We start from the raw sequence: 11,221 nt of genomic DNA, 5'->3' as shown, positions 1-11,221 counted from the left end.
CCTACTCTGCTCTTTGTTTCATTTTTCACTGCTCAGTCTTCTCGTTATCAGCTCTGATAAAATCTCCAACTGAGCATTCAGTCGAGCTTTGCCCTGTAATGATTATAGCGGAGTCAGTCTTCTGTGATGTCTTTTCAAGCCCAAGCCTGCCCCCTTGTGGCTCTGCTTTCCTGCTATGTATCCTCTGAGTAGTGAAGAATGAAACAGAGCAGAGTAGGTGTTTACTGTCATGTTCCCATTGATATATGGTAAAATACATGAGGGTGCTTCGTTTCTGGTTCTCTTTAAAGAGACTCTGTAACAAATTTTTCAGCCTTATTTCTTCTATCCTATAAGTTCCTATACATGTTGTAATGTGGTCTGTCTTACTGCAGCCTTTCCTAGTTGCATAGTGGCTGTATTATCTTTGTTATATAATCTAATCTTCTTTCCTCTGACTGCTCTGTCGGGCTCAGGCACTCAGGCAAGGATGTGCTGCTCTACTTGTGATAGGATAGACGCTACACAAACGCCCCCTGCAGGTTCTGTGTGAGTCACAGACTGAGCTCCTCTCAGCCCATCACATGCCATGTCTTTTGTTTGTAAACACTGCCTAAAACTGGCAATTACAAGCCAGGATTGCAGCAGGGAGTGGCAGAAACAGCACAGAGGGGCCCAGGAGAACATAAGGAATAGAATGGTATGCTTTTTATTGTAAGAATTTTAGAGTACTGATTCTCTTTAAGTGAGAGGAAAGTGAAAGGTGTCTATTTAGAAAATGCCCATTCCCTAACTTTCATGCTGATATTTTGGCTTCTGAAGTTTGTCATACACATGCAACAAGCATGTAGCCAGTGGGGTCAGACTAGAGTCAGGACACGCATCATATGTACATACTCATTCAGGCTCAGTGGATCAGTAGGTCTTAGAAGTAGGTGATCAGGACAACCGCCAGGCAACCAACATTTTGTAGTAGGAAGTCAGTAATAACAGCTTATAAAGTCGTTTTGCTTCAGGTTTCCTTTAACCTTGACTGTAAAGTAGGTACTCATTATATGCTGGATTCAAAGTTTCAGCAAAACATCCTTACTGGTGGTTCATTTAAGGTGGCCATACATCAGGTGACTTGGCGGCCGATCAACCATCCTATACGATTATTATAATCTAATTGGATGAAAATCGGTGCCGCCAAGTGCATGCCCGACCGACAAGGCGACCAATTTCGGAGCAAAAATTGGCTGCATTGTCCATCGCGCATGCTGCAAGATGTTGGGCCGACTTGCTCAACCAGGTGCGCGGCGGGAACATTGTGCAGTATTGCGATGATTGAGGAGCGCGGCAAAACCTTTGGCGCTGTCCCCCCTAATGTTAAATGCCTGCACCCCCCCCCCCCCCCCCCCGGGTGCCCTAGTGCAGGGGATAAATTACCTGTCCGCGGCCTCCGATTTTCCCTCCACTGCTCCGGGTGCACTCTGCTGTCCATACACGCACTCCCCACGTGGTTTCCTAGTAAGGGCACGCGTGTGACGTCAGATGCCATTACTAGGAAACCACATGGGGTGCCCATGTATGCAGAGGAAGAATCCCGGAAGCAGCGGAGGCAATGGACAGGTAATGTACACCTTGTACTGGGCACCGGGAGGACATTTATCATTAGGGGACAGTGGCGAGGCAGACTGATGCAGTGTCACAAAGCGGATTCCGGATTGATTTCAGCATGAAATTGATCGGAAATCAGCCTGCGGTGTATGGGCAGCTGACAAATCTCTCCGATGAGAGAGATATGTCTCTTGGTCGAATCTGCTCATACATCGCTAAATGTATGGCTATCTTTAGATGTACGTTTCCAAATTGTATGATGTACTATGTATAATACAAGAAATCGACACTTTGTGACTGATTTCTAACAAAAGCTATCCCACACTGTGGATTGTGTTCATTCAGTCAGCATATTAATGATTAGTATCCCGGTGCCATTGTCTATACTGTATGCGTACTTACGTAACAAGCTTAGCAGACCAGTTCTCTATCTCGCTTTCTATCCGTATCCTGTTTACAATAAAAGAAGAAAAAAGGCACAGTACAAAGCAATAATTTCAATATGAACAAAACGTTATTCCTGCAGTCTTGTGTAAACAAGTTTTATTCAGCCCTATAATTAACCATTTTGGCTAAACAAAATGTTTTCTTAAAGGAAATGATCCCATTATTCTAAGTAATGATTATTAAAAGAGAGATTAGTCTGTGATAAGCGACATGTCCAATTTAGATAATTGTCCAATTATGTCTCTGAGCTGGCTGATTGCTCTTGTATTCCTCCACTTACCTGGAGCTTCCTCAAGCACTCCACCGTCCTAGGCTTTCAGGTCCCCCTGCATCCTCCGAGTCCCCTCCGTTGTGATGCTTTCACCCCAATAAAAGTCTGACCAGCTGAGCCGCAGGCTTCTGCACATGTGCTGTCTTGCCTGTGCGCCGCCTAGATCGTGCTCTCATAATCAGGAGATTTCTGCACATGAGCAGTTCCTATAGGCTTGTAACTGCGCAAGCTCAGAACGCTCCCTGCCATGGAAGCAGGATCGAGAAGGCAGGCGACCAGGTCAGCGCTTGCGCAGTAGCTTAGACTTTAATTTGGCTGACAGCAGCACAATGGTGGGAACCCGGAGGACACCAAAGAACCTGAAACACTACAGGGGGGCTGAAAGAAGCCCCATATAAGCAAAAGTCAACTGGTCTTCCCCTTACCCCCTCCCCATCCCAGACTTTAAAGTGTAAGTAAACTCGGGAACAATGTTGTAAACAAAATCATCTTTTTTGTACAGTATATCAAAATCTCTTTTTAGGAAATATTCATTTCTTTCACTATCAAGTATCTGAGAAGTTGACAAGACAGTGTTTGATTTGCCAGCCCTCTAGTTTAAAAAAAATTCTGGAAGGGGAGCTGTGGAGTACTCTAAGGTGTGGACACTTCTTCAATAAATGTCGGACATGAGGATCCTGCTCGATCCTTCGTGAGACACAGCAGGCAACGAGCACTGTGTGGGAAACCAGTGTTGTACAGACACATTGCTCGGGTATATCCAATGCTGTGAAGTTCTTGCAGGCGTAGGGACGATGGTGCGGCACATGTTGATGGGATAAGTAGAGGGACGGTAAACTTGGTGGTCCCTGTCATGTGAAGATCCAGTATGCTTGATCTTCAAACTAGCTGAGGGAACACGATAATATGATACACCCTCCACCGAAATAGCCATTTCTGCCAAGCTCCATCTAGTGTGTACAAAGCATAAACTCTACAGTTTGGAACAATTGTCAGACCTTACTCAGAAGCTGCTTATGATGGCTGTGTTTGCAGAGACATAAAAAATAAGGCAATGAAGCTGAAATGATCAACATCCTTGGAATATATACAGCTGAGTTTAAGGGATTTAAATGCCCCAGTAGAGTGGCATTCACTTTCAAGGCTTCAGTTCCTGCACAGAACTGGACTTCACTTCCCCTTTGTGAAGGGAGTGTTTTTTAATTTTTAATTCCTGTACAGACAAATAAGCAAGAGCAATTATGAGATTACAGAAGGTCATTGCAGGAAGCTGCAGCTGCTTGAGAAGATTACAGAAATATTTATGTGGTTCTACAAGCAAAATGTCCTTATAATGTAAAATACTTCAAATGTCTCGTGTTGCACAGACCAGGCTTAGTTGTGTCACTGATGCCGGATGATGCCTTTTCCATGCGGTTTTGCGTTAGCTTTTTGCCGGTTTTCAGTCTAGCTGAAATGTGGACAGGATCCCTACGGAACACAGTGAGCATTAGACAACAAGAAATAACTGGAATCATCACAGGCGCCAAATATGGTTTATGCGTCTCAATAACTAAGATTAGTCTTTAAAGTATCGTAACCGCAAGTTCATGGGATTGTAGTTTTTATGTATTGTCTGTCATGGATCAAATAACAAAAAAGGGGGTAATGGCTCCACAAATTATACTGCAGCATCCCATGGGGGATATCGTGGCATTTTGCTGTCACTTTATATAGACTTTCTTTTAAATTTGGCATTTACTTTGTTTATAGTGTAGTGAAATAAAAGTATCAGTCATGACACAGTCACTGCCTGGGGGTGGAATGCAGCGGATGAACAATGGAGATCTAGCTCATCATTGTCCATAAAAGAGAATTTTCCTACAAATCTGTATATTCTGCTTCTTAGAGTCTTCGTTTCCCCCCACCCCACCATTCTCATTTCTGCAAAGTTTCCATATCTTCCAGACAAGTTTCATACAAAGTGCTAGGCTCTGCTACCACAATGATGCCTGGGCATCCAGTACTGTCATCACAGCTATCTTCGGCAAAACACTTTATCTTATTGTCGTGATGTGTGGCAGACACATCAAGAAGTTTCCACGTAAACCAGTGGAAACAGACTATTGCACTGCTCAGGATCTGGAAAGAAAAAGTACAACAGGGTAGATGTGAGGGATAATGCTTACATTCTGCGTAATTAAAATAAAGTGTGAAGATTTGTACATTGGAAAGATTAAACTCCCTTAGTGATCACATGGCCCTGTTAATGTGGTTTGAATCTGTAAGTTAGGACTCTCCTCCTTCACCTTTAGAAGAGGGGGTGATCATTTCTGGAGGACAACTAATGGTGCAGGAGGAGTGAAAACGGAAACCACCATCACTAAACGTGATGGCCTTCGATACCTCAAGTCATCCACCTAAAGTGCAGTTTTCACTTACTTACTGTGATGGTTTACCAGTAATTTACACCTTCAGGGATGTAACTTGAATAGCACTTATATTTATAGGTTTGATGGCACCATGGTGATGGGATTAAGATACATTTGGGGACCATTTTTATTTCATATTTTGCTGCCTTGGTGTATACATTTTTGAGAGCCCTTATCACTTATTTATGTAATTTATCAGTGCAGTTAGGAATGTGAAGCTCTTAATGGTTGCTTCCTACACATGTTGAGTTTTTAGTGTCACCAGTGGGGAAGTTTGGGCAGATAGGTAAGATATGTCTACCTGAAGCTGAGATGGCAGTTCTGTAACAGGACCCCTTTCCATGGTAAGGCTCAGGTGCTCTAGAAGCATTTCTGAACATATGTGCAGCTGTTCTTAGTAATTTCATGAGAGGTAGGCTTAGCTGTCTGCTTTCTTTATGGTAGCAATATGTAAGTCTGTCCAAATGGTTTTTATGTTCCTAGTTATGAGTTGAGGGAAAAGCCTGGTTCATAGTACAGCACAAATTGGTCTGTTTCATGAAATAAACCACAACGGAGGAACAAACAGGTTGACTGATCCTATGTGTCCGTTGCAGTGGTGAAATGCACACCACTGACTCCTGACCTGTATCATTTTTATGGAAATGGTATAGAAGTCAAACGGGTTATAATAGCAATGCTAAAATTATATGTCCGAAGAAACAGACTCCTCTGAACAACAGATTGCCCAGCAAGTTCATGGTGAACCTGAACTCCTAGGATAGTGTAAGGGGCTAAAAAGGACCAAAAAGCCCTCTTACTAAAATGTTATGCAAAACAGAAATTTGCCTTCTTAAAATAAAAGGTATTTGCGATTATTCAGGTTGGAGGGTGTATATGAGGTATCCCAAAATGCATCACTGCTGAATATGCAAATCATCCTTTTATGTCCCTTAAAGAGAACCAGAGACGAAGCACCCTCATGTATTTTATTACATTTATCAGTGGGAACATGACAGTAAACGCCTAATCTGCTCTTAGTTTCATTGTTATCTGCTTAATTAGTCTATTAGCAACTGTGATAAGAATCCACTGAGGTTTGACCTGGAATCATTATAGCTGAGTCACTCTTCTGTGGAGTCTTTTCAAGCCCAAGCCTTCCCCCTCCTGGCTTAGATTTCCTGCTTTGCATACTGAGAGCTGTGATGACATGGGAGGGGCTGCTCCTGCTGAGAGAGAAGCTCTGTGGCTGCAATATGATCCCTGTGTGCACTAGATACTGATGATGACTGCAGTTTCATTCCTATGAGAGACACTTCCTACAGGCAGCTGTACATCATACCAAAATGAAAGCACATAGATGAAAGGCTGCATTTAGCCTAGATAGCAGCATAGTCTCATATAGCCTAGACAGCACATCCAGAACAACTCATAACCCGGAAGGAGAAGGGATATGAGCCGGCGGCCATATTTGATTTTTCCTGGAGCAATAATGGATAAAAAACACTAAAAAAGGCACACCAGAGCGGCAAAATTATCAGGTAGAGCATTTATTCTTTACAAGCTATCAACTGATATGTTTATTTTGTGTGAAACTTTCATCTCTGGTTCCCTTTAAAGCTAAACACACCTCCAGAACAGCTGGATTGCAATGATGTGTCAGCTTATTTATTGTACAGAGCCCACGATAATCCAACATGCATACAGACTGTTTCAGACTAGGCATGTCCCTGTCTAGGAGAACTCATGGAGAAGCATGTGATCAGTTTGATCAGCTGATAGATTTGTAAGGCTCTGATTTGCTGGTCATGATCATGTGTTAAACCAGGAAGTCATCACATCAAATCAGAACCTTATAAATCAGCTGACCAAACTGATCACATGCTTCTCCATGAGTTCCCCTAAGCAGGGTCATCCCTATTTCAGACTGGTTGGTCCTTATCAGTGAATGGCACGGATTAATGTGGCACTTTGTGGAAGTCCTACCATATAAAGCCACATTAACTGAGACGACATTGCATTCCAGCAGTTCTGAAGGTGTGTTTAGCTTTCAGGGACATAAATGGATGATCTGCATATTCTGCAGTGATGCACTGTGGGACACCTCAGAAGCACACTCCAACCTGAATAATTACAAATACCTTTCATTTTAAGAAGGCAAATTTCTGTTTTACACATCTGAACAGGGGATCATGTTGTGGATGATGAACCAAATGGCGTTTGTTCTTTTTTTTTTTTTTTTTTTTTTTCGAACAGGTAATATTCTGAAAATGTTAAAACCTTACGATTTAGGGCAATGGGGTGGTAAACTTGGTGGGAATTATTTTAGACAAGTTCACTTTACCTAAACATAGTCTAGTAATGACTAGTTCAGCACTGCTCTATTGCTCACATCTATCTCTCTGCTTCTCTTTTCCATAATGTAGTGAATGTATAGCCTCCTCCCCTCTCAGTTGCTCAGTAGTAACTTCAGAGATTGGAGCACATTAGTGCTCTCTAATTGCTGTGGTCCTAACTTCCACTCGCATGTATACATTGCCTATCATTAGATAATGGTTGCTAGGACTGCCACAACCAGGGAGAAACAGTCCTAGGTCTTAAGATACCACAGAGTATCTGGGAAGGGAAGAAGCAGAACATCCACTGCACCATAGAAAAGAGGAGCAATATAGACATGCTAAACTACCCAGAACTAGACCCATTTATTAAAGTTTTCCTGAAGTGAAACTGAGATTGGACCCATTTACAGTAGTAAACAACAAATATCCAGTGGGTTCGCACACTCTTAGATACCAATTCCAGTTTATTCAATTACGTGACACACCATTCCAAAAACCAATGAATCCTTTTGGGGCCCCTCGGGGTCCCCTTTGTCAAGGTAACAGTACCATTACCATTCTGTACTGTTACCTTGACAAAGGGGACCCCGAGGGGCCCCGAAGCGATTCGTTGGTTTTTGGAATGGTGTGTCACGTAATTGAATAAACTGGAATTGGTATCTAAAAGTGTGCAAACCCACTGGATATTTGTTGTGGATTATAATACGGTTCAGCACCTCGACTGTGGTGTGCGATCTCATACTCTGTGCCATTTACAGTAGTAGACTGTTGTCATGTTCCCCTTGAAGTTTTTCCTCTTTCTCATTAGTATAGTGAAGTAATCCCCGCTGTCAAAGTCCATCCAGACCCAACTGCCAGTGCAGTTGCCCAGACCCTAAATGCTGTATTTTGTCTCCTTTCCACCTAAAGTAGCCAATGAGATGCAAATAATTCTGAATTGATAGGATAGTATGTATTGTGCAAATTAATCCAGCTTGAAAATTGACCAATCAAATTCCACCTCCGCTTTATTTGATTGTCTATCTCAAGCTGCATACGTTTGCGCAAAAATTTGCATGATTGATCAACTCAGCATTATTGCCATTGCACTCACCATCCCTATTAAAGAGGGCAAATAAACTGATACTGTGATTTGGTAGTACCAACACTCCACAAAAATACTTATAAGTGAGGATGAACGAAAGCTTTAGGCGGGATGTAACACAGAACCCTCCTGTATGGAGCCATTCTCAATTTAAGACTTCACTACACTCAACATCACTACAGGTTAAAGCGGATCCGAGATGAAAAACTCACTATAACAAGTAACTTGTCTATATATCTAATCTAAAGTTTAGATAGTTTACACAGCAAATCTAGCTGCAAACAGCTTTAATAGAATAAGAATATTTCTTCCTGTGATACAATGACAGCAGCCATGTTGTTTGTAAACATTACACAGAGGCAGGCTTATCTGCATCTTGAGCAAATAAAACTAATCCCCCCTCCTCCTCCCTCCTCCCCTCTGCCTCTGAAATCTCCGCTTAGTAATACCTCCCCCTCCTCCTGCCCAGACTGAGCTCCCATGAGCCCTTGCTACTGTCTGAAAGTGCCTTGGCTATCTGAAAACCTGTGGGAGTGGCTTATTTAGTTTATAGGGAATTAGAGCATTAAAACAAAAACAAAAAAGTATTTGGCTTAAAGAATGCCCTATAAACTATAGGAAAGGAACACAATTATGCAATGAGTAAAAGTTCATCTCGGATCCACTTTAACTTGTTTTACAGAAATAAATACATGACCAAACAAATATCCAGAAATGGGCATAAAATAACTGACTAGAAACATCTTGAACACTTTGTAAAGGAGCAACAGTAGCAGTTCTGAATGTGCTGAAATCCTGCTATGGTGAGGAATGGATGAAGTCATTTGAATTATGGGGTGATGACTGTTATTCCAGCAAATGCTTGTTGTCTGTCTTCCTTTCAGCTAAATACATTGTGTTAAGTCGTTAAATTTTTCTTGGATTTATTTACACATATGAAAAAAATCACTATTAAGTAGCCACTTTTCAAAGGTAATAAACCCACTTTCTGTAATCGTTCACTATAAGTTAGACCTCCCATTCCTATAATTATTTTATTTGCCCACCTATGGTCTCTTTTAAATCTCTTCTGGCCTTGTAATGGTACAGCATGCAGAACTGTACTCCATATGCCAGATGTGGCTTGATGAGGTCTCGCATCACTGCTAATCCCTGAACTTCTGTAGTGACTTAGCCAGAAAGGGTGTGGTGAACATTCACCTTAGGGGAAAAAAAACAGACGACGGGAGCCCAATAGCGCAATACAGTAGCAATAAAAAAGTATGTGAACCCTTTGGTATTATATGGTCTGATCTTCATCTAAGTCACAATAGACAATCACAGTCTGCATAAACTAATACCTCACAAATAATTAAATGTTTCCATGTTTTTATTGAACACACCATGTAAACATTCACAGTGCAGGTGGAAAAGGTATGTGAACCCTTGGATTTAATAACTGGTTGAACCTCCTTTGGCAGCAATAACTTCAACCGTTTCCTGTAATTGCAGATCAGATGTGCACAACGGTCATGAGTAATTCTTGACCAATCCTCTACATAACTGTTTCAGTTCAGCAATGTTCTTGGGCTAAAACCCATTTTAGAAAGAAGACACCCCAAGGTATTCCGTTAGTAGTACAGTGAGTTCATAGAAGATTTTATTTTTTGTCACAAGTTAGCGGAAATTGATTTTTATAGGTTTTTTCACAAAGTGTCATTTTCCGCTAACTTGTGACAAAAAATAAAATCTTCTATGAACTCACCGTACTTCTAACGGAATACCTTGGGGTGTCTTCTTTCTAAAATGGGGTCATTTGTGGGGTTCCTATACTGCCCTGGCATTTTAGGGGCCCTAAACCATGAGGAGTAGTCTTGAAACCAAATGTCGCAAAATGACCTGTGAAATCCTAAAGGTACTCATTGGACTTTGGGCCCCTTAGCGCAGTTAGGGTGCAAAAAAGTGCCACACATGTGGTTTCGCCGTACTCGGGAGAAGTAGTACAATGTGTTTTGGGGTGTATTTTTACACATACCCATGCTGGGTGGGAGAAATATCTCTGTAAATGGACAATTGTGTGTAAAAAAATCAAAAGATTGTCATTTACAGAGGTATTTCTCCCACCCAGCATGGGTATGTGTAAAAATACACCCCAAAACACATTGTACTACTTCTCCAGAGTACGGCGATACCACATGTGTGGCACTTTTTTGCACCCTAACTGCGCTAAGGGGCCCAGAGTCCAATAAGTACCTTTAGGCTTTACAGGGGTGCTCAAAATTTAGCAACCCACCCACTTGCCAGGACAGTTAACAAACCCCACAAATGACCCCATTTTGCAAAGAATACAACAAGGTATTCCATGAGGGGAATGGTGAGGTCATTGAAAATTTTATTTTTTGTCACAAGTTAACGGAAAATGACACTTTGTAAAAAAAAAAAAAAAATTCTGCTAACTTGTGACAAAAACTAAAATCTTCTATGAACTCACCGTGCACCTCACATAATACTTTAGGGTGTCCTCTTTCCAAAATGGGGTCATTTGTGGAGTCTGTCCTGGCATTTTAGGGTCTCTGCAATCATTACATGTATGGCCAGTATTTGGAGTTTCTGCTATACTCCTTATATTGGGTATACGGGTAATGCACTCTGGGCTGAAAGGAAAAATGAACGGCAAACATACCTTGCTCCACATCAATGGCAGATCTTCCTCCACATCAATGGCAGTGATAACCTCAGGAGAGAGACACCCCGTGCCACCCTGCACTCAGGGTGAGCCACCAACTTATGTGACTGGGCCTCAGAACTTTAGTATACAGCATTATGCCTGCCAATAGAGATGACTCTGTGTGGCATTAAAGCATCATCATAGGCCCAAAGTAAATCACATATAAACCGGGGGTGTCCACACTCAAGGGAAATTCAAACATGCTGTCTTATATCGCCAACCCAGGACCGATCAGCAATATCAAGCATGGAAACCGATCCTTCTTCCGACTTTTATGCTTACCCGATTGGTTTTCAAGCTTACCTCTCCTCTCCCTGCGACAATGTGCGAAAGACCACTGAGTGTGTGCCTACTCCTGTGTCTGGAGTTTCCTAGGTTCTAATAGTGTACCTGCTCGTGGTACAT

Source organism: Hyperolius riggenbachi, chromosome 1 (genome assembly GCF_040937935.1).
Source record: "Hyperolius riggenbachi isolate aHypRig1 chromosome 1, aHypRig1.pri, whole genome shotgun sequence".
NCBI lineage: Eukaryota > Metazoa > Chordata > Amphibia > Anura > Hyperoliidae > Hyperolius > Hyperolius riggenbachi.
The sequence above is the reverse complement of the archived record's forward strand: the minus strand, read 5'-3'. Positions refer to the sequence as shown.